This window comes from Asparagus officinalis, chromosome 5, assembly GCF_001876935.1.
Source record: "Asparagus officinalis chromosome 5, Aspof.V1, whole genome shotgun sequence".
Taxonomy (NCBI): Eukaryota; Viridiplantae; Streptophyta; class Magnoliopsida; order Asparagales; family Asparagaceae; genus Asparagus; species Asparagus officinalis.
Window position 1 is genome coordinate 66,231,138 of NC_033798.1, and position 23,558 is coordinate 66,254,695.

The following is a 23,558-nucleotide window of genomic DNA, read 5'->3' on the forward strand; positions in this document are numbered from 1 at the left end:
ATGGTCGAGAAGTACTGCCTTTTGAGTCACATTCACAAGATGTCGGCCGATTAGTCGTCTTAGCCAGGGGTTAATACGTAACGCCTTTCGAGTCGTCCTCCTAAGATGTCAGCATGTCAAGTCGACCGAATTAAGCCTTTGGTTTCCTTGAAGTGCTGACTTGATTACACATAATGTAGGACACTTGTCTGCCCTTGATTGGAGATTACTTTTCAGCACTAGAATGACTATAACAATTATATATACGTTTTATCTATTAATAATGATCCTTAAGCAAGTTCTATGAAACATCTTACTTGTTTTTAATCAGTTTTTCATATTAATTATCAAATTGCTACTTCAGCATCTTACATAAGTTGCTTCTATAAGCTACTTTTATAAGCAATTTATTATAAGCTCCAGCAATATTAGAGTGGCACTTAATATATCCAAATAAGATATCACTGGGACAAAATCGCATATTTTCGGTTGAGTCTGTGTTTAGCTTTGGAAAGGCAAATAAACTTGCTAATATACCCTCCATTAAATAAACAAGTGTCATTGGCTTACAGTACCTTCAAATTCTTTTCATTGCTTTTTTTGGATCTGAGATGCATGTTAGTCTAAGTGTAGACCCAAAGCTGAAGCCGGAACTGGAATCAAGAAGATGAAGCAAAACGAATGAAACAAGAAAACTGTAGTGCGGTCGACTGTGATGCTCTCGACGGTCGACCTTAAACGTGCATGCGATCGAGAAAAGTCTCTGGACTTTTCGCGGTCAACCGCGATGGGTTCTGCGGTCGACCGTATATACCCATATATATATGTTTTCTAGGGCTAATGAGAACATGAAAAACCATCAGAAAGAGAAAAAAGAGTGAGAATATCAGAAAGATTAATCTCTTGTTTGAGTGCTTGTATTCCTTCTTTAATTAATCAAAAAGAATGTGTGGTATGGCTCCCGAGGACGTAGGCACATTGCCGAACCTCATTAAATTCATGTGTTCTCTCTTGTTCTTATTTCTGCAAGTTTTTATCTTTGATTTGTGGTGAATTTCTTTCTTGCTCAACTTTCTAACAAGGTCCGAAAGGGCAAGGGTTCGATTTGATTGTTTTAAATCCCTAACAACTAGTATCAGAGCTTCGTTCAGCAATTTGTGAGAAAGCCATGACAGAGGAAATTAAATCTAAGATCGAGAAGTTTGACAGTTCAGACTTCGCCTACTGAAAGTCATAGATGGAGGACTATCTGTACCAGAAGGACTTGTATCACCCATTGATGGGCAAGGATAAGGGACAGAAGAAAGATGAGTCAGACGATAATTGGGAGATACTGGATAGGAAGACTCTAGGGCAAATCCGGTTGTCACTCACCAAGACAGTAGCTCACAATATCTTGAAGGAGAAGACAACGGTAGGACTTATGGAAGCGCTCGCGAAGATGTACGAGCAATCGTCTGCAACAAACAAGGTATATCTGGTCAAAACACTTTTCAACCTCAAGATGGCAGAAGGACGGTCCTTCATAATGCACCCCAGCGAGTTCAACATGATTGTTGATTAGCTTATCTCCATAGACATCACGTTCGATGACGAAGTGCAGACCCTTTTATTACTATCGCAGTTGCCGGATAGTTGGACAGGTTGTGTGGCGGCAATCAGTAATTTGACGGGGAAGGAAAAATTAAAGCTGAGTGAGGTGGTGAGTATGATTCTATCCGAGGAGGTTAGTGTTAGACCCTGGGGGGGTGATTAGCGTCTTATACTAATCTAATCCGATCTTATGCTAATTAAAACTAATAACAAGTTATCCTAGAAAGTATGAAATACAACAAGATATATAAGCTAGTATAAGCAATATGAACAAAGAGAGATATCCTAGCAAAGAGATATACTATGAGATATATACAAGGATATATAAATTAACACAAGGGTGAAATAAACACAAACAAAATAGTGGATGATATAAATAATGAGCAATGGATAATGGCGACAAGAAAAGTAAATATAAGAGAAGTGCGCCAAAGCAAACTCAAAAACACGATATGATCACGGAGTTCAGACCTTCCGTCCTACGTCTCCGCTCCCCACTCCCGGGGAGAAATTCACTATCACAACCGGGTTTTCTACGCTCACCCGAATAACGTTTACACCTCACAATGTCGATTTTTAATGCTCACCGATCAATATCCACACCTCACACTCGGTTTTCTAGTTCATCGAAAACTTCACAATTCAAACTCTCACAATGTCGGTTTTCAACGCTCACCGATCAACGTCTACACCTCACACTATCGCTCGGTTTTCTAGCTCACCGAAAACTTTATAATAACAACAATGTAACAACAAATGATTTGTTCTCTAATACAAGGCGAGAACTCAAATAAGCACAACTCAATGTTACAATCTCTCACAATCCCAATATACTATGTATGTAAATACTAAAAGCTCAATGTGTGTGTGTGTAACAATGAGATAATATAATCAAATCTAAACTCAATATAAAAACTAGCTTTAAAGAATGATAATCAAATAACTAAGCAAATGTAAAACTAGATAAGAGTTTAGAAAACTTTTCAATAGATCAAGAGGTGGAGGGAGAATAGTTAGAATCTCAAACTTCAATAGATGATCTCCTCAAGCTCTTATAGAATTGATTCACAAAACTGAAACACTCAAATGCTTAAAAGCTTAAAAACACACTTTAAACAAACTTAAACCCTTGATTAAAACTTTGTTAAACCTCTTTTAAAACATTCTCTTTGTTACACTTAAATGATGAGAGCAATGGGGTATATAGCCTCCCAAAATCTCAGCCAAAACCCCAAAGGAAAAGACCAAAAAACCCAAGAATCGGAAATCTGATTCTGTACAAAAATGACCGTTGGAGTAAACGGCTGACCGTGAAAATCTCGCGGTCGACCGCGAGCCACTTTCGAGGCTCAGAAAATTCCAAAAACTTTAACGATCAACCGTGACGGTCGACCGTGAGAATTTTTAAGCTGACGGTCGACCGTGGCGGTCAACCGTGAAAGTTGTTGTTGGCTCTGTAGGTTAAAAACAAAGGCGCGGTCGACCGTGGCGGTCGACCGTAAACTGACATATGAGAAAACATGTTTGAAAGTTGATTTTTTGACTTTAAAATCCTGTTTAAAAATATTAAATAAATTCCAAAAAATACAAAACTTTGGGGAATGATTGTAGATATGATAATAAACATGCTACAAAGACTGATTTTTAAAAAAGGACATCCCAATGAAAAATATCATCATTTTGCAAAATAGTCCAAAACATGAAAATGTGAACATATGAGTTTTGATATTTTAGCTTAACCATGTTTTGAAATAATACAAAATGATTTTATAGACTTGAAGAAAGATGTAAACTATTGTTATGAAGTTTATAAACAATGAATATAGTATTTTTACAAATACAATAGAATATGAAACATATGAGAATGAATATGAATATATATTTGTTTAATATCTATGAAATTAAACCAAACCAATTTATCCACGTAAAAACAAACATGTACGAATATAAATATTTATTTATATGCTTGTAAAAACTTTGTTTGTGGATAAACCAAAATCCAAAATGTGTACATATATATATAACTATATATATACATAGAAACCAATAAAATGTGTGTGTATATGATATTGAGCTTAAAGTACTTAACACACATAATATAAACTCCTAAACTAAATTATACCCAAGCTTGTGATCTTCAACGAAGCTTTATCTTGGTACACTTACGGATGAAGCTTAAACTTAAATCTTTAACTTTGAATTGCGTAGGCTTCACTCCACAATTCCGCCAACCTTCATTGGATATGATCGTAAATGCGTAATTCCATCCATCCTCCAACATATTGTTTGCCTAGAATAAATATAACATTGGATATGATCGTAAATGCGTAATTCCATCCATCCTCCAACATATTGTTTGCCTAGAATAAATATAAAACACAAATACTAGACAAACAATACCAACATATTGTTTGCCTAGAATAAATATAAAACACAAATACTAGACAAACAATATTAGATGTAAATTGGCGGTTAGCTCCATGGTGCACGTTAGCAAGCAAAAATTTTCTTGCTAACGTACACCCTCGCCTAGTTCTTGATGGTGAGAAAAAAGAAAAATAGCGGGAAAAAGATCCTGAGTATAGGATTGCGATCTTCAAATCTCTGTTTGCAATCTCTAGGGATTCAATCATGTTCAAATTCTATTCAAGAAGATGAAGATCTTGACGTAGAAATCATGGGATCGACAGGTCCTCGTGGTGAAAGAACGAAGAAATCTATGGAGGAGATTCTAAAATCTGATAAATTTCTGATGAATTCTAATCCACAAGAATCTCCTCAACTGATTGGATTCCAATCTCGTCAACTTTGTAAGTCCTTGCTCTCGTTTAGATCTTCAAATGATGTGAGTAGTTCTAAAAGTATTTCTTGTGCTGATGATGAAGTCTTAGAGGTTGATTCTTTTGATTCACATATTTTTACTAATATTTCAAGAAATAAAGACTCTGATCGACTAGATTCAACTCTGAATGGAAAAATAGACTCTGTTACATTGAATTCCCTTGAGGATTCAACTGATTTGGAAAATGCTGATCAAGGTAATAATCCTGTTGGTGAGAGTTGTGCTAAAGAAAATGATGAATTCCCTCCTTTAAACTCCTCAAAATCTGAGAATTCTTTGGATCCTGTTTTGTGCTAAAGAAAATGATGAATTCCCTCCTTTAAACTCCTCAAAATCTGAGAATTCTTTGGATCCTGTTAAAAATGGAAAAAAGAATTCCCTCCTTTAAACTCCTCAAAATCTGAGAATTCTTTGGATCCTGTTAAAAATGGAAAAAAGAGCTAGATTAGCTTCTTTGCCGATAATAGAAAGGCAGGCAATGGAATGGCATTGAATTTTATTCCACCTAATTCTAAAGATTCAGTGATTTTTGAAGAAGATGAGTGGAATGAAGAAGAATCTATATGGAAACTATCTCTCATAGGTCAGGTTCTAGGACTCAATGCCAAATTCAAAGACATGGAAAATTACATTAAGAAAGCTTGGGCTCCTTTGGCTACTCCTGAAATCCTGTTGCTTAAATCAGAACTTTTCCTGTTCAGATTTAATACTAAAGAAGAAATGAATGATATTATTGAAAATGGCCATTGGTTTTTTGGTTCAAGACCTATTCTTCTAAAACATTGGACTATTGATGATGAAATTGAGAAGAGCTTTGAAAATACCTATCCCATGTGGATACAGTTGCCAGGTTTAAGACTGAATTTGTGGAATGCTAAATGCTTGAGTAAAATAGCAAGTGTTATTGGCAAGCCAATTGCCACAGACAAGCTCACTGCTAATAGACAGAGGTTATCATATGCTAGGTTACTTGTTGAAGTGAAAATGCCCTCTAAGCTGCCAGATCATATATCTATACAAGGACCAAATGGCAAAATAATAGATCAAATAATCCACTATGAATTGAAGCCTAGATGGTGTGATTTGTGCAAGCAATTGGGGCATGATACTAAATTTTGTAGAAGACAGACCAGAACTCAGAGATAGGTTCCTAAAAATGCCTCCCATCTAAGCAAAAATGTCCAGGTTGAAACTAGTCTTTTAAAAAGTCCAGATGCTGGTAATCCTATAATACATAATCCTAAACATGTGGAATATGGGAAGGATCCTATCTAAAAGTCCAGATGCTGGTAATCCTATAATACATAATCCTAAACATGTGGAATATGGGAAGGATCCTATCTTACATACTCAGGTGTCTAATGCCACTGCTACATAATCCTAAACATGTGGAATATGGGAAGGATCCTATCTTACATACTCAGGTGTCTAATGCCACTGCCAAAGAACCTATGAAGAGTTCCCTTATGGAGCATCAGCAAATTCAGAATGCTCAAGACAAAATTGGGCAATGTCTTAGTGAAAAGGATGCTATTATTCAAGAGAATGCTCAGAATGTATGCAAAAACTGGGCAGGGCCTGGAAATGTTGAAATAGAAGATGGACAAAAAGAAAGAGAAGGATTATTTTCTTTTTCAGCTGAGAAAAGACCCGTGCATGTTGTGCATGTTTTTCAACCTGATTTAGCAATAAACACCAAAAATAAGGAAGCAGATTATTCTGAAGCTTCATGGATGCAAATGCAAAGGGGAAAAGGTAAAAATAATTCATTCTCTCCCTTGTCAGCAATGGTATGTGATCTGGACCCCTCTACTATGGACAGGGGGGCACAAGCAAAATGATATGAACTTTTCCTTTTGGAATGTTAAGGGTTTGAACAAATCCCCCAAGGCACATTTGACAAAGCAGCATATTTTTCAATATCATGTTTCTTTCATAGCTTTACTTGAAACAAAAATAAAGGAGGCTAACATACCAACAGTAGTCAGGAAAATAGCTAGCAGATGGAAATGGTTTTCAAATGCAGCAGGCAATGGTAAAGCTAGAATATTAATTCTATGGGATTCTGACACTCTTAACATCCAAATTGAGCACTTCTCTCCACAACATATGACCTGTTCTGTAAAGTCTGTAGATGGAAGGATAAATTGCATCATATCTTCTGTATATGGCTTCAATCAGCAAGAATATAGGAAGAATTTATGGTCAGAACTCCTACAAATCCATCAAGATGCTGGGAATTCTCCATGGCTTCTTTGTGGAGATTTCAACACTATAATCAATGATGAGGAAAAATAGGTGGAGTAACACTCACTGATGCTGACACACAAGATTTTAATTCTTTCATAGAGGATTGTCAGCTATTACACCTGAAAACTTTAGGTAATTTTTTTACTTGGAATAATAAACAGGACCAAGATACCAGAATCTGGTGCAGGTTAGATAGGGCTCTTGTAAATGAAGCATGGATTCAGGAGTATAACTCAAGTCATGTTGAATTCTTAACTCCAAACTTTTCAGATCATTCACCTGCATTAGTCTCAATATATGAAGAGGAGAAAAAAAAGGAAAAAAGCCTTTTAAGTTCTTCAACATGTGGACAAGTCATGACAATTACTTGCCCACAGTGAACTCAATAAGGCAAACACAAGTAGATGGCTTCAAAATGTATTCAGTTATTTCTAAACTCAAACTTTTGAGAAGTGTTTTGAAGGAACTCAACAGGAAGCATTATGCTAATTTTAGTGAGCAGGTTCTAAGAGCTCAAAATGCACTAGAGGATACTCAAAGAAAGCTACAGGAGGATCCCTTTAATTCTGCTCTTATAAACCAAGAAAAGAGTTGCTTGTCTACTTATAATAAGCTCCTGAATTTCTTATAAACCAAGAAAAGAGTTGCTTGTCTACTTATAATAAGCTCCTGAATTGTGAGCTATCTTTTTATCAGCAAAAAGCAAGAATACAATGGAGTATCAAGGGTGATAGATGTACAAGCTATTTCCACTCAATAATCAAAGCAAATAGGCATCAAAACAGAGTATTAGTCCTCAACAACAGCATGGGAGAAAGATGAAATCAAGATTATAAAAAATGAGCTCATCACCTATTTCAGGAACCTCATGGGTACTTATGTTCAAACAACAACTTCAAATATCAGGATTATAAAAAATGGTCCATGCTTAAATGAAAACCACATCAAGGATCTCTCAGCACCAATCTCAAAAGATGAAATCAAGAGAGCTATTTTCTCTATGGCTAATAATAAATCTCCAGGTCCAGATGGCTATGGAGCTTCTTTCTTCAAGTCAACATGGTCTGTTATAGGAGATGAGCTTACACTTGAAGAGTTCTTCACTACTGGAAAGTTACTTGGGGTTGTTAACTCAACTTCAATCACTTTGATACCTAAGGTACAATGCCCAAACACTCCCTCTGACTTCAGACCTATTTCATGCTGCAATTGTATATATAAAGTCATTTCAAAAATCTTGGCAAACAGATTACAATCTGTTATGGGATATCTCATTAGTGATGCTCAGTGTGCTTTTGTTAAGGGTAGGCATATTACAAATAATATTCTGTTAGCTCATGAATTGGTCAAAAACTATAGTAGAAAGCACATCTCCCCTAGAGTTATGATTAACATTGATATAAGGAAGGCTTTTGACACTATTAGCTGGAATTTTATTAAAGATATTCTTCAAGGCCTGGGGTTCCCTAATGAGATGGTTAACAGAATCATGACATGCATTTCTACCCCTAGATATTCCATATCTCTCAATGGATCTTTACATGGGTACTTCAAAGGTGCAAGAGGTCTAAGACAAGGAGACCCTCTTTCCCCATATTTGTTTATCTTGGCTATGGAGTATCTTACAAGAGGTTTAGGCCTTCTGAATCAGGATAGGGATTTTTAAATATCATCATAAGTGTGGAAAGCAAAAAATATCTCATCTAATATTTGCGGATGACCTATTACTCTTTTGCAAAGGAGACCTTCCCTCTATACAGAAACTTAAACAATGTATCACAAACTTCAGTCAAGCTTCTGGTCTTGAGGCTAATCCTAGCAAGAGTGCTATCTTCTATGGTGGAGTTGCTGAATCTGTTAAAGCAACAATTCAAGAGTACCTGGGGTTTTCTGAAGGCAAAATGCTTATCAAATATCTGGGAATGCCACTTGTGTGCAAGCGGCTAACATTTCAAGATTGCAATCCTCTTCTCAACAAAGTTTCCAATCAACTCCAAAATTGCTTGAAGGCAAAAAAATTATCTTATGCAGGCAGATTGCAAGTAATAAAAAGTGTCATTCTGGGCATACAAGTATATTTGGACCTCTTGCTTTGTTCTTCCAGTCAAAGTTCTTAAAAAAGTTGATGAACTTTGTAGAAATTTTCTTTGGGGGAGGAATGACCATTCTACAAAACCAGTTTTTGTATCCTGGGACAAAGTCTGCTTAGGAAAATGTATGGAGGTCTTGGAATTTTCTCTTCTACAATCTGGAGCATGGCAGCAGCTCTGAAGACAATTAGGGACATTCACACTAATAAGGAGCTGTTATGGATCAAATGAGTACATGACACATGTCTTAAAAACTTGAATATATGGCAAGTGGATGTAAAAACTGGAGACTCATGGATGTGGAAACAGCTCTTAAAAGCCAGGAAGAAAGCAGTAGCTTTCTATGGAGGTTTGGAGAATCTTCAAAGCTTAATTAGATCTTGCTGCAGGAATTCAAAAATCAAATTATCAGCATTATATCTTACTCTATCCCCTACTGAAAACAGAGTACCATGGAGCACTACTATCTGGGGAGGTTTCAATTATCCAAAACATTATTTTATCTCTTGGTTAGCTGTCCAAGATAGGCTTCTAACGCAAGACAAATTGATTAGGAGATGGATAATTCAAACTAATCAGTGCATCTTATGCTCAGGAGCTGAAGCTGAATGTAGGAATCACATATTCTTTGACTACAAATTCTTACAGGATGTCTGGAACAAAATAATGGACTGGCTCTGTTTCAAGTGGAGGAGCTGTGATTGGAATCAGTTATTGAACTGGTATAGTTTCAGTTTGCGGGGGAAAAGCTTCAAACACAGTGTCAAAAGAATGGCTTTAACTTCATCAATTTATAACATATGGATGGAGCATAATGTGAGAATTTTCAATCAAAAATGCAAGACTGTTGAGCAGCTAGTTAAACTGATTAAGGTGGACTTGATGACAACAATTATAAACAGCAAAATAGATGCCGAAAGAAAAAACTGGGTGCTATCACTATGACTCCAGTTTCACAAATGTAACCAGTTTAGATACAGGTTTACAAAAGCTCAGCAATTATATGTTTCCTTTTCTTGAGCTTTAGAAATAGGTTTCTGTATTTGATATCTCAAAATGTGAGATTCTTGATGTACACATATTTTACAGATTGGTGATGAATAAAAACTTTCATTTACCAAAAAAAATATTAGATGTAAATTGTTCGTAAATCATCATCAAAATAAGAAGACCAACAATCTCCCTCTTTTTGATAATGACAAACAATTTACAAAAAGGATATATGCATGAAATGAAATGAATATATAAAATATAATATATCATGCATATAAACAAGAAAGAATATACTCACAATATTTCTCCCCCTTTGACAACATTAAAAAAGGGACAAAGGGATGAAGAGAGCGAAAGCTCCCCCTATCAATATGCATGGGTGAGTATACCACAGAGAGCGAAAGCTCCCCCTATCAATATGCATGGGTGAGTATACCACATAGAAAGATATAGGGATTGCTCTACCTATCAAAATACCTTAATAAATATATGCAATGAATGCTAAGGCATACATATGTGAGCAAGCAAGAAACATGCTAAACACAACTCACATACAAAAAGACAATGAGAACACATATAAATATGTCAATATGAAAATAGTGTCTCATTAACAAAAAAAATATAAAAGCCATATAAAAGAATAAATTTATGAAAACAAAAGAAGAGGAACATGAGAATCATGCAAAAAGTTTTCAAATGAAAACAAATCAACTAAAAGAAATCATAAATCAAAGTTTAAATCCAAAAACGATGTTTGATCAATCAAGAGAATTTTCTTTGTGGGATTTGATCAAACCACATATGGAATACATTATAAGGCACGAATAAATGATCCATAAGCACAAACACATAAATATCATCATATAAGTGAAATATAATGAATTCAAAACAATAATTCAAAACAAAATCTTTAATAAAAGAATTTCAAGAGAGGCAACAATATATCAAGCTCTTAAGCTTGTTCCAACCCATATAATCATTCTAGCATACGGTAAACATGATTTGGGAATAAACATCCAATAAACCCGGAGGGTTATATAAACACAAACCTCTCATCAAAATCAAAACTAATAATCATGAAAACAAATGATTTGATAAAAGAAAAATTATTTTCATAACCAAAAGATCTTAAAACATAATTTTCAAAACCAACAAAAGAAAAAAGAAAAACACTAAAATACTTGGTTTTAAAAATTAAATTTGTTTTGGTACCCAAGAATTCTTAGTATCAAGAGATTTAGGGACATGACCCTTATCTTTTAAGCTCAAATCCCTAGGGTTATGAACCCTCTTGGGCATATATGGTGTACTAACACGGTCAAAGCAATATTTACTCAAATGACCCTTCCGATTGCAATTTGTGCAATGAAAGAGATCTATTTGTTTTTGTGGACCTTTAGCTCGTGCATGGGAATCATTTGCAAATAAAGATTATCTTTTAAAATTATTTTGTAAATAAGAAACATCATTAAACAAAGATGGTCTACTTGAGAAATTTGGCAAGTTTGAATATTTTTTCAAATCATAATAAAACTTTGCCAAATGGTCAAATCTACCACAATATCACACTTAAACACATGTGGTCTATGAAAAATATTTGGCAAATTAGAATTCTTTTTCATATCAAAGCAAAACTTTGCCAAATGGCCAAACCGACCACATAAATCACATTTATACACACGTGCATATTTATGATGAGCAATGGGTGTATGTGTGTGTGCAAAATGTGATGATGAAGCTTGATGAGATGCACAAGGAGGATTAAAGTGAACGTTAGTGGGGTTATGTGCATCATAGCAAAATCTAGCAAGATGGCCTTTACGACTGCAATTTGTGCATTTGTAGACTTTGCTATACATGTGTGCATGATGAATAGGATGTTTAGATGTTTTAGCATGAGACTTAGCACACATGTTCATAAGCTTATCATGATTAACAATACATATTTTAAGGGTTGAATCTAAAGATGATATGTGATCCTTAACATGATTCAACTCATGCATACAAGTATTGTTATTAGAAGTAGAACATATATAATTATTTATAAAAGAAGTAGTATCATTTTGTATGTTCTCTACTTCTAACATGGTATTATTTTTAACATGAGATAAGCTAGTGATGGATGAGGTTAATTTTTTATTTTCCAAATTTAACATATCATTGTTTTCTTTAAGCACAATATTTTCTTTTGTAATGACATCAAATTTAGAACCTAGCAACTCATGATCGGATTTCAAATTAACATGCTTGTTTTTTAAATCTATAAAATTATTATGCAATTTAGTGTAGGCATGCATTAATCCATCATATGCACAAGAGAGTTCATTGATGGATATATCACTATCGGATTCCAAATCGCTTACAATACTACCACACTAGGGCTATCGCCTAGTGGCCGTGTGCATGATGATGCTCCACACTCACTTGAAGAACAATCCTCCAAACTACATTGGATTTTCCTCCATGTTGTCTTGATGTGCTTCTATGAATTTTCATAAATTGTAAGCACTATCAAAATAAAAAAATTTGTTAGAAAAGGATGAGTCAAAGGCATTAAGCAAATATTCTAACAAAAGCTTGTTCATATTAAACATTCTTTTATCATTGTTACTCCACTTGGATTTTTTCGAAGTGGGTATAATATAAGCATCTTCAATAACTTCCCATAAATTGAATTGTTTAGATCTAACAAATATGTTAAATCTAGAACACCATTGGTCATAGGGGAGATTATCTATTTTAGGAGCAACAATAGGATCATAGCCTAAACAAGATGCACAATGTATGTCCATAATAAGAAAATGTATGCAAGCAAGATACAAATAAAATCAAAACAAGATTAGCACAAAAAGATAACTTGGATCTTTAACTCAAGGCGATTAGACCTTAAATCAAAGAGCACCAAGCTATGATACCAATTGTTAGACCCTAGAGGAGGGGTGATTAGGGTCTTATGCTAATCTAATCTGATTTTATGCCAATTAAAACTAATAATAAGTTATCCTAGTAAGTATAAAATACAATAAGATATATGAGCTAGGATAAACAATATGAACAAAGAGATATACTATGAGATATATACAAGGATATACAAATTAACACAAGGGTGAAATAAACACAAACAAAATAGTGGATGATATAAATAATGAGCAATGGACAATGACGACAAGAAAAGTAAACATAAGAGAAGTGCGCCAAAGCAAACTCAAACACACGATATGATCACGGAGTTCGGACCTTCCGTCCTACGTCTTCGGTCTCCATTCCCGGGGAGAAATCCACTATCACAACCGGGTTTTCTACGCTCACCCGAATAACGTTTACACCTCATAATGTCAGTTTTCAATGTTCATCGATCAGCGTCCACACCTCACACTCGGTTTTCTAGTTCACCGAAAACTTCACAATTCACACTCTCACAATGTCGGTTTTTAACGCTCACCGATCAACATCTACACCTCACACTATCGCTCAGTTTTCTAGCTCACCGAAAACTTTACAACAACAACAATGTAACAACAAATGATTTGTTCTCTAATACAAGGCGAGAACTCAATTAAGCACAACTTAATGTTATAATCTCTCACAATCCCAATATACTATGTATGTAAATACTAATAGCTCAATGTGGGTGTGTGTAACAATGAGATAATATAATTAAATCTAAACTCAATATAAAAACTAGCTTTAAAGAATGATAATCAAATAACTAAGCAAATGTAAAACTAGATAAGAGTTTAGAAAACCTCTCAATAGATCAAGAGGTAGAGGGAGAATAGTTAGAAGCTCAAGCTTCAATAGATGATCTCCTCAAGCACTTGTGGAATTGATTCACAAAACCGAAACACTCAAATGCTTAAAAGCTTATAAACACACTTTAAACAAACTTAAACCATTGATTAAAACTTTGTTAAACCTCTTTTAAAACATTCTCTTTGTTACACTTGAAGGGTGAGAGCAAGGGGTATATATAGCCTCCCAAAATCTCAGCCAAAACCCCAAAGGAAAAGACCAAAAAGCCCAAGAATCAGAAATCTGATTCTGTATAAAAATGACCATTGGAGTAAATAGCGGTCGACCATGAAAATCTCGCAGTCGACCGCGAGCCACTTTCGAGACTCAGAAAATTCCAGAAACTTTAACGGTCGATCGTGGAAATTTTCGAGCTGACGGTCGATCGTGACGGTCGATCGCGAAAGCTGCTGTTGGCTCCGTAGGTTAAAAACAAAGGCGCGGTCGACCGTGGCGGTCGACCGTGGCGGTCGACCGTAAACTGACATATGAGAAAACAGGTTTTAAAATTGATTTTCTGATTTTAAAACCTTATTTAAAAATATCAAATAAATTCTAAAAAATATAAAACTTTGGAAAATGATTGTAGACATGATAATAAACATGCTACAAAGACTAATTTTTAAAAAGGACCTCCTAATGAAAAATATCATCATTTTACAAAATAGTCCAAAACATGAAAATGTGAACATATGAGTTTTGATATTTTAGCTTAACCATGTTTTGAAATAATACAAAATGATTTTATAGACTTGAAGAAAGATTTAAACTATTGTTATGAAGTCTATAAATAATGAATATAATATTTTCACAAATATAATAGAATATGAAACATATGAGAATGAATATGAATATATATATTTGTTTCATATCTATGAAATTAAACCAAACCAATTTATCCACGTAAAAAAAAACCAATAAAATGTGTGTGTATATGATTTTGAGCTTAAAGTACTTAACACACATAATATAAACTCCTAAACTAAATTATACCTAAGCTTGTGATCTTCAACGAAGCTCTATCTTGGCACACTTGCGGATGAAGCTTGAACTTAAATCTTTAACATTAAATTACGTAGGCTTCACTCCACAATTCCGCCAACCTCTATTGGATATGATCGTGAATGTGCAATTCCATCCATCCTTCAACATATTGTTTGCCTAGAATAAATATAAAACAAAAACACTAGACAAATAAATTAGATGTAAATTATTTGTAAATCATCATCAAAATAAGAAGGCCAATAGTTAGAAGAAAAGCGTCCAAATCAGAAGGTTCGGGTTCAGCCATAAACTTCGAGCAGAGAGGCAGAAACCAGAAGAAAGGGAACCAGAACAGGAATCGGTTGAAGTCAGGGAAGAAGAGGCCAAACTTGAATGTTAGGCCTATCAAATAAAAGTGTTAGAACTATGGCCAGGAGGGCCATATGTTTTCAATCTGCAAGAGTCCAAAGAAGGATGCGGGTGAGTAGGAGGCTCATATCGTGCAGGATGTTGATCCTTGCTATGGATAGCAATTCGGATTCTTGGGTCATCTACTCAGAAGCCTCTTTCCACGTCACTGCTAATAATAAGCTTCTTCAGAATTATGTAGCATAGGACTTTGGAAAAGTGTATTTGGAGGACAATGAGCCCTGTAATATTGTTGGAAAAAGGCGATGTGCAGATTCAGATGAAGAGCTCTAAGTAGAATTTGAAGAACATGAGACACGTACCGAAGCTGAAGAGGACTCTTATTTCGGTGGGACAGCTTAGAGCAGAAGGATATGTTTTAACATTCACAGGGGATTCATGGAGAATCTCCAACGATACGATAGTAGTTGTCCGTGGTAACAAATTAGGGACTCTCTACCTCACCTCACATGCGAGTGACATCATTGCAATTATAGCTGGTAAAGAGAGTACGGATCTATGGCACAACAGGTTAGGGCACATAAGCGAGAAGGGGATGAAGATCTTACATTCATAGGGAAAGCTAACCGGGATCGATTCCATAGAAGTCGAGGTTTGTGAAGACTACATCTTTGAGAAGCAGAAGAGGGTTAGTTTCCAGAAGGGTGGAAGGCCACCTAAAGCTCAGAAGCTAGAGTTGATTCATACAGATGTATAGGATCCAGTCAGTGTGTCTTCTTTTGACGGTTCGAGATACTATATCACCTTTATCGACGACCACTCGAGAAAGGTGTGAGTTTACTTCATGAAGTGTCACGCCCCGCTTCCCAAAATATCAGGGAATCGGAACGTGGACAAGCCCGTAATATATTAGATTGAGAAGAAATATATACTATCATTTTTTTTCTTAATCCAATACGCTAAGCGTTTGAAAATAAATACAATGCAAAGGCACGGGTCCCCGATCATAATTAGTAGGAATATAATGAACACAAAGAATGAAATAATACATATCACAAATGAATATCATCCAAGACATATTATTTGGGTCAACATGCCCTTATACAAAATGAACAATGAATACTGAAGAAAATGTAAACTACATCGTTCAACAGTAATAGAAAGAAAAATACTACAAGAACTACTAAGGTCATCAACTAAGAAGAGATAACTGTTGCGGCCTATTCTTCAACTCTATCTGCAAGATACTCCTGCTGAGAATCCTCTGGCTCCTGACGATCTCCCGGCTGGACATGTAAAAGTATCGGTAACTCAACGGATAAATTCCAGAATTTTTTTACTGCACTGACTAAATTTATAAAGATTGAAATCATTTAAATAAATATAAAACTTAGACTTTAAATTATAGAAAATTATAAAAATTTGAGAAAAATATAAATACTCTTTTAAAAATCATAATTGAGTATTTTAAAATACCAAAAAACTATTTTAATTAGTATCAAAATTCATGATCCTTACATGAAGCACAAGTCAAAGGTGTTTGGAGTCTTCAAGAAGTGGAAAGTCATGGTGGAGAACGAGATAGATCTAAAGGTGAAGTGTCCGAGATCAGACAATAGTGGAGAATACGAGCTGGAGGAGTTCAAGGGGTTCTGTGCTACGAATGGTATTCGCTTAGAGAAGACTACTCTAGGGACGCCGTAGCAGAACAGCATTGCGGAGAGGATGAACAAGACCTTGACGGAGCGTGCCAGGAGCATGCGGTTACATGCAGGTCTACCTAAGATATTTTGGACGGATGCGATGTATACAACGGCTTACCTTATTAATCATGTGCCATCAGTTTCATTGGATTTTAGGATTCCAGAGGAGGTTTGGAGTGGAAAGAAGATAATTTTTTCACACTTGCGGGTATTTGATTGTGTGGCTTGTGTTTATATCAGTGACCATGACAGGGACAAGCTAGAGGCTAAGTCACAGAAGTACACATTCATTGGATACGACATTGATGAGTTCGGGTATCGTCTTTAGGAGGAGAAGAGCAGGAAGATCATCAGGAGCCGGGACATCATATTTAATGAGGAGGTGATGTACAAGGATAGGAAAAATACCAAGGATAGCCAAAACAGTGGGAGCAGCACTTTGGATGCAGGTGGATCCGAGTATATGGATTTAGAGGAACTTCCAGATAGAGGTGATGATGTTTGTTCTGACCGAAGAACGGAGGAGGCTCCAGGTGTAGAAGAAACTACCCAGAGCGTGAAGCTTAGGAGGTCATCCAGGGTACCCAAACAGAATTCTAGACATCTTTCATCTCTTGTTTACTTATTGTTAACAGATAGCGATAAACCGGAGTGCTATGAGGAGGTTATGCAAGTGAGTGAATATCAGCAGTGGGAGCATGCGATACAGAAGGAGATGGATTCTCTACTCACTAATGAGACATGGGAATTAGCCCAGCTACATGCACAGAAAAATACCTTGCATAACAAATGGGTCTACCGGGTCAAACAAGAGAATGATGAAAGCAAGAGGTTTAAGGCCAAATTAGTTGTAAAGGGGTTCTAGTAGCGGGAAGGAGTGGACTATACGGAGATATTTTTCCCTGTTGTAAAGCTCACAACTACTAGGATGGTGTTGAGCTTGGTGACTGCAGAAGACCTCTTCCTTGAGCAGTTAGATGTAAAAATTATATTTCTTCATGGTGACTTGGATGAACAAATCTACATGAAACAATCTGTTGACTTCATTGAAGAAGGAAAGAAAGAAATGGTGTGCAAGCTCAAGAAGAGCTTATATGGTTTGAAACATGCTCTGAGACAGTTGTACAAGAAGTTTGATAACTTCATACAAAACAATGGCTACAGAAGATACAATTCGGATCATTGATGCTATTTTAAGAGGTTCGGGTCTAGCTTTATTATATTGTTATTATATGTTGATGATATGTTAGTAGCAGGACCTTAGAGGAGATAAACAGTTTGAAAAAGCATCTAGCAAAGGAGTTTGCAATGAAGGATCTGGGTGCAGCTAAGAAATTTCTAGGGATACAAATCAGTAGGGATGAAGTTGAAGGGATGTTAAGGTTGAGCCAAGCTAAATATATCGAGAAGGTACTTCAGAGGTTCAATATGCAGAATACTAATGTTGTTAGCATACCCTTTGGAAGTCAGTTCAAGTTATCTGAGGAGCAATCACCTAAGACAGATACAGAGAGAGTATATGAGCGGGGTGCCATATTCTTCGGTCATTAGGAGTCTCGTGTATGCTATGGTTTGCACGAGGCCGGATATTACCCATACAGTGGGAGTTATGAGGAGGTTTGTAAGCAATCTAGGGAAGCAGCATTGGGAGGACGTGAAGTGGATATTACGGTACTTAAGAGGGACAACAAACAAGCCACTATGTTTCAGGAGGAAGGAGCTGGTGCTATAGGGATACATGGATCCGGACTTTACCGGTGATTATGATACAAGGTGAAGCACCATGGGGTATGTTTTTACCTTAGCATCGATAGCAGTGAGCTAGGTCTCACATCTGCAGAAGATTATGACTTTATCTATAACCAAGGTTGAGTATGTGGCGGTGACTGAAGCAAGCAAGGAGATGATCTGGTTGAACGAGTGCTTGGAAGAGTTGGATCTGAAGCAAGGGAGATGAGTTCTTTATTGTGATAGCCAGAGCGTTATACATCTTGAGAAGCATATTGATGTACGATAACATTTCATACGCTTGCTGATTGAAGACGGAAAGTTAAACTTAATGAAGATTTTGGGGAGTCAAAATCTGACGAACATGTTGACGAAGGTAGTCACCATTGAGAAACTAGAATTGTGCGTAACTTCATTTGGCCTTCACGAGTAGAAGATGAAGACGGAGCCACACTAGGAGGATCGGTGAGATCGTCGGGATGTTGATGATTGAAGAAAGGATTTTCCGGGGAGGAGAAGATACTTGCGAAGAAGGGAAGAGTTCGGGTGAACTCATTGATGACGCTTTGGTCTCTAAGTAGGAGATTGTTAGTCTAAGTATAGACCCAAAGTTGAAGCCGAAGCTAGAATCAAGAAGATAAAGCATAACAAAGGAAACAAGAAAACTACAGTGCGGTCGACCCCGATGCTCTTGGCGGTCGACCGTGAACGTGCACGCGACTGAGAAAAGTCTCTGGACTTTTTGCGATCAACCGCGATGGGTTCTACCGTCGACCATATATAACCTGTATATATATATATATTTCTAGGGATAATGAGAACATGAAAAACCATCAGAAAGAGAAAAAAGAGTGAGAATCTCAGAGAGATTAATCACTTGTTTGAGTGCTTGTATTCCTTCTTCAATTAATCAAAAAGATTGTGTGGTGTGGTTCCCGAGGACGTAGGCATGTTGCCGAACCTCGTTAAATTCGTGTATTCTCTTTTGTTCTTATTTCTATAAGTTTTATCTTTGATTTGTGGTGAATTTCTTTCTTGCTTAACTTTCTACTAAGGTTCAAAAGGGCAAGGATTCGATTTGATTGTTTCGAATCCCCAACAATTTAAGCCTAGAGGGGGATGGTGAATAGGATTCACTACAACAGAAAAGCTAATCTGCGAGGAACAAGTTTGTCGTTGAAAGTCGAGATTTCCTCGCCGTAGTGTTTTGGCGAGGAAAAAACTTTGGTCACCATTTCCTCGCGGTAGGGTGGTCAAGAAAAGTTTCTGCGATGAATATTATAATTTCTCGCGAAATCCTTTTTGCGATGAATATATTCTTTTCTCGTTGTTACTCTTTAGCCTCGATATTTTTCCTCACTTAATCTCATACCTTTTACATCGCTAAACTACAGTTTCCTCGCCAATGATACATGAATAATATTTTATTTATATAATAAAAGTTCTAAAAAAACTATTTTCGTCATTGTAAGTATCTTTCAGTGAGAAAACTGTTCCTCACCAAAGGTAAATCTTTAACGAGGAAATTAATTTTCTTCATTATATGTATCTTTTTCTTGTGGAAACAATTCCTCAGTAAAGGGACTCAAAGATGAGGAAATTTAAATTTGTTGTTGTAGGTTGTACCACATATTCCTCGCCAAAGAAATTCAATTATGAGAAAATTTATATTTATCGATATAGGTTATATGGTCTATAACAATGCTACAGTAGGTTTTTTTTGCAGAATCTACGTTGCACGCTATATAATATCGCATGTACACAATATTGCACAACACCAAATCATATTCATATACAATACAATCTAATTATATTTCAATATCAAATATAATTATATTCAAATAATACATTCACCAAAATACTAGAGAGATATATAAATCGTTTACATAGATAATAAAAAATATAATTGTTTACATAACTTGATGAACTTTGCATAATTTACAGAATCCAATTGCATTTACTCCTCCAAGTTGTTGAAGCATCATTAGGCCGAATGCTACCTGTGCATGGAAAATCCTTCCATAAATACTTTTCTCCAAGTTGTTGAAGCATCATTAGGCCGAATGCTACCTGTGCATGGAAAATCCTTCCATAAATACTTTTCTTTTGATAAAAATATAAAATCCTTCCATAAATACTTTTCTTTTGATAAAAATATATGATAAATATTGATTCATCTACATTCAGTAGGAAATAGCATTAGAAAGGTTTCCTACATTAACTGAATGGATGTATCCGCTCTGGAATAGGTCTTGAACTTTAGCCTTGGGAAAGAAAAATAAATACAGTTGGAGGGAAATTTGAGGATTTTGTGCTGGTAGTACCTCTGACATCAGAACCCAAGGAATAGGTCTCATTCCTATTGAGTGAAATCTTTAGTAAATCTGTATCAAGAAGCAACATAACAGAACTCATTGGGAATTTTAGAAAACCAAGCATTGAAGTAAGAGATCAAGAATTAAGATCAACATTCTAGTCTAGTTTAAAACATGATATCAAATTGCTTATTTTAGTTAATATCAAAGTAGAAATTCCAAGTATCAAAAGTAAATGCATAATGGTTCAATTCAGTGAATTCCTATGGCAAAAATAAAATCAAACTTGCACCCAAAAAGCTTGGACAATACAGTGAAAATATAAGAGTTCATAAATGTTTGAAATATGTCAGAAGAAGAAATTTTGATATTTAGAAGATACAGGTGAAATAAACCTGAGATCAATTCAGTGTGACTTATAGTTACAGGATATGAGTTCGTACTCAAGCTTGACCTGTTAATATCGAGCAAATTTTTTGACAAACTCCATCTATAGATACTTACATACCTATTTAGTAGACACTTGTTCTTTGTTGTTTGCTATTAAATCTGTCACTTATAATTACTGATGGATGGGAGGAAACATATAAATGTCAGCTTAAATACTTTACGGATGATATAATACATAAAGTACTGCAAAAAATTTGATCTAGGTTACTAAGTAGAAACACTTTCAAGTTCAACCTATGAACCTATCTGAATGAATATATGCTTATTTGCTTTGAGTTAAAAAAATCTTATTCTAAGATCTCAAATTATTCATGATACCCATCCTGTTTTACAAATTCAAGTTGACTTGTATTACTAGTTCATAAGACTCGTGTTAGTTCGTTCACTTTGATGTTCAACTGAGCATACGTTTCTCATAATTACATCATACGTATGAGAACCACTATTTATACTAGGAAACTATTGGTAAAAACTGATGGAGGAAATTTTTTTTGATCATACTCAAGTTGAGCATTTTACTAGGAAACTACTGGTAAAAACTGATAGAGAAAATGAAACCACAACACAAAATGTAAAAAGAACACGAAAGGAATCTGTAAGTCTTTGTCAAGTATGTACGAGTCCAGCAGCTATCTTTTTCAACTACACAATAAATTACAGTCCAAGTAATTTGAATAATACTTAAACCACCAATTAAAAAAATAGAAATTACACCCTCTATTCATAGCAAATCTAAAAGTTTCTAATTATTTTGTACGAGACATTATGAAACTCACTTGACGAGGGTCTGGGCAAGTTGCCGGATTGATTTTGATTTGTGCTTGTACAGAGCAATCATGGACTTCCCAATTTTTGTAGCCTAAGGTTCAAAGGTAATAATCAAATAAGAAATTGAAAATGGTACAAGTCGAGAAATACAAGACTTAAAAGTTAATAAGGAAAAAAAATGGAATCATACACTGAGGGTTTCTATTAAGAGCTCCATCAATTGCAGCCTCCTTAATGATTCAGATAGAACATTTTCATACTGCAAAGAAAATAAAGTTTGCCAGAGAAAACTCTTATTCTCTACTGTAATGAACTATGCAATTCAAAAAACTCTAATACCAACTTCAAGCTCTTAACTTCTAGTTTAAGAAAAGCTAATCATCTGTTCACAACTATATTGTACCAATACCAATAATGTCTAGTATGAAGAAGGAAATAATATCCAACAGCAACCCATAGTTATGTAATTTCCAGTCGCAATAAATTTTCAAGCAGTCAAATTAGCATGGAAAATCACCAAATAGAAAAATGATACCATGTATCAACATTCCCGTGGTCACTTTGTGATTCATATTTAAATAATCCAAAACAGAAGAATAATTCAACTAGAACAATCAAATATTTTGATAGAAGAACTACAAAGATTCCAGGATTAATATTCTGAGATCGAATCTATACAAAGGAGTTGTAGAAAATAGAATGATTAGGATAAGCCCATGGTGATTAACATTCAAGCCCCCTTGTGCCTTTACTCACTCAAGGTTGATAGCTAGTACTTTGTTCTCTTTCATAACCTTTGCCTAGAAGCTTGCAAGCATTCCTCCAAAACCATTTCAAATACTTCATATTTAAAATCATGTCAGCTATCAGTTGTTCAGCAAGCTCAACATCATGTCAACAATGTCTTCATAATGAATATTAAATATATACTAAACAAGTTTAAAAATGATTATCAGTAGTTCCCAGCATTTGATGTCACATTTAAGCTCGGAAACATTATGATAGTTTCAGACAATAGGCAAAGATTTCAAAACTATCTACCACACATCGGATAGCAAACAAAACCAACCACTAAGAGCAAAGAACACAATAAAATGAGCAAAATTAACAACAAAAGTAGAATACCTTTGTTCCAATTACCAAATTGCTCCAATTTTCCCTCACACAAGCTCAATCTCTCCTACGATTTAAACCCATATGCTTAATTATCAATCTCTTAGCAGAAAACAACTAACCCCACAAAAATATTAGACGATAAAATCGAGATAAATTCTTACAATCTCAGTCTTGATAGGATGATCATCTAGTCGAATTCCACTGCACCTCAATCACACTACTCAAAGGAAAAAAGAAAAAAAGAATTTTTTTTATGAAAACAAAAGAATCAATGAGCTAGGGTTAGAGTTTTATACCTGCCAACAGAGAGGAAGCAGACTGGGCGAACACGAGGAAAGCACGTGCCCGCTAGAGCGACGGCAGCTCGTCGAGGACTCCGGGCTCTGCCGCTAACAATAAGTTGAGGAGATTTGTTTGGAGATCACCGACGCAATCTAGGGTTTCTTTGATTGAATCCACTACCGATTCTAGCACCATCATTCTCTTCGAGGCGAAACGTGAGATTTGAAATCGAGCTGCGAGAAATCAATTTTGGGGTTTTTTTGTATAACTGGTGGTTCTGTTAGGGTTTTGCTCGAAAAGGTAA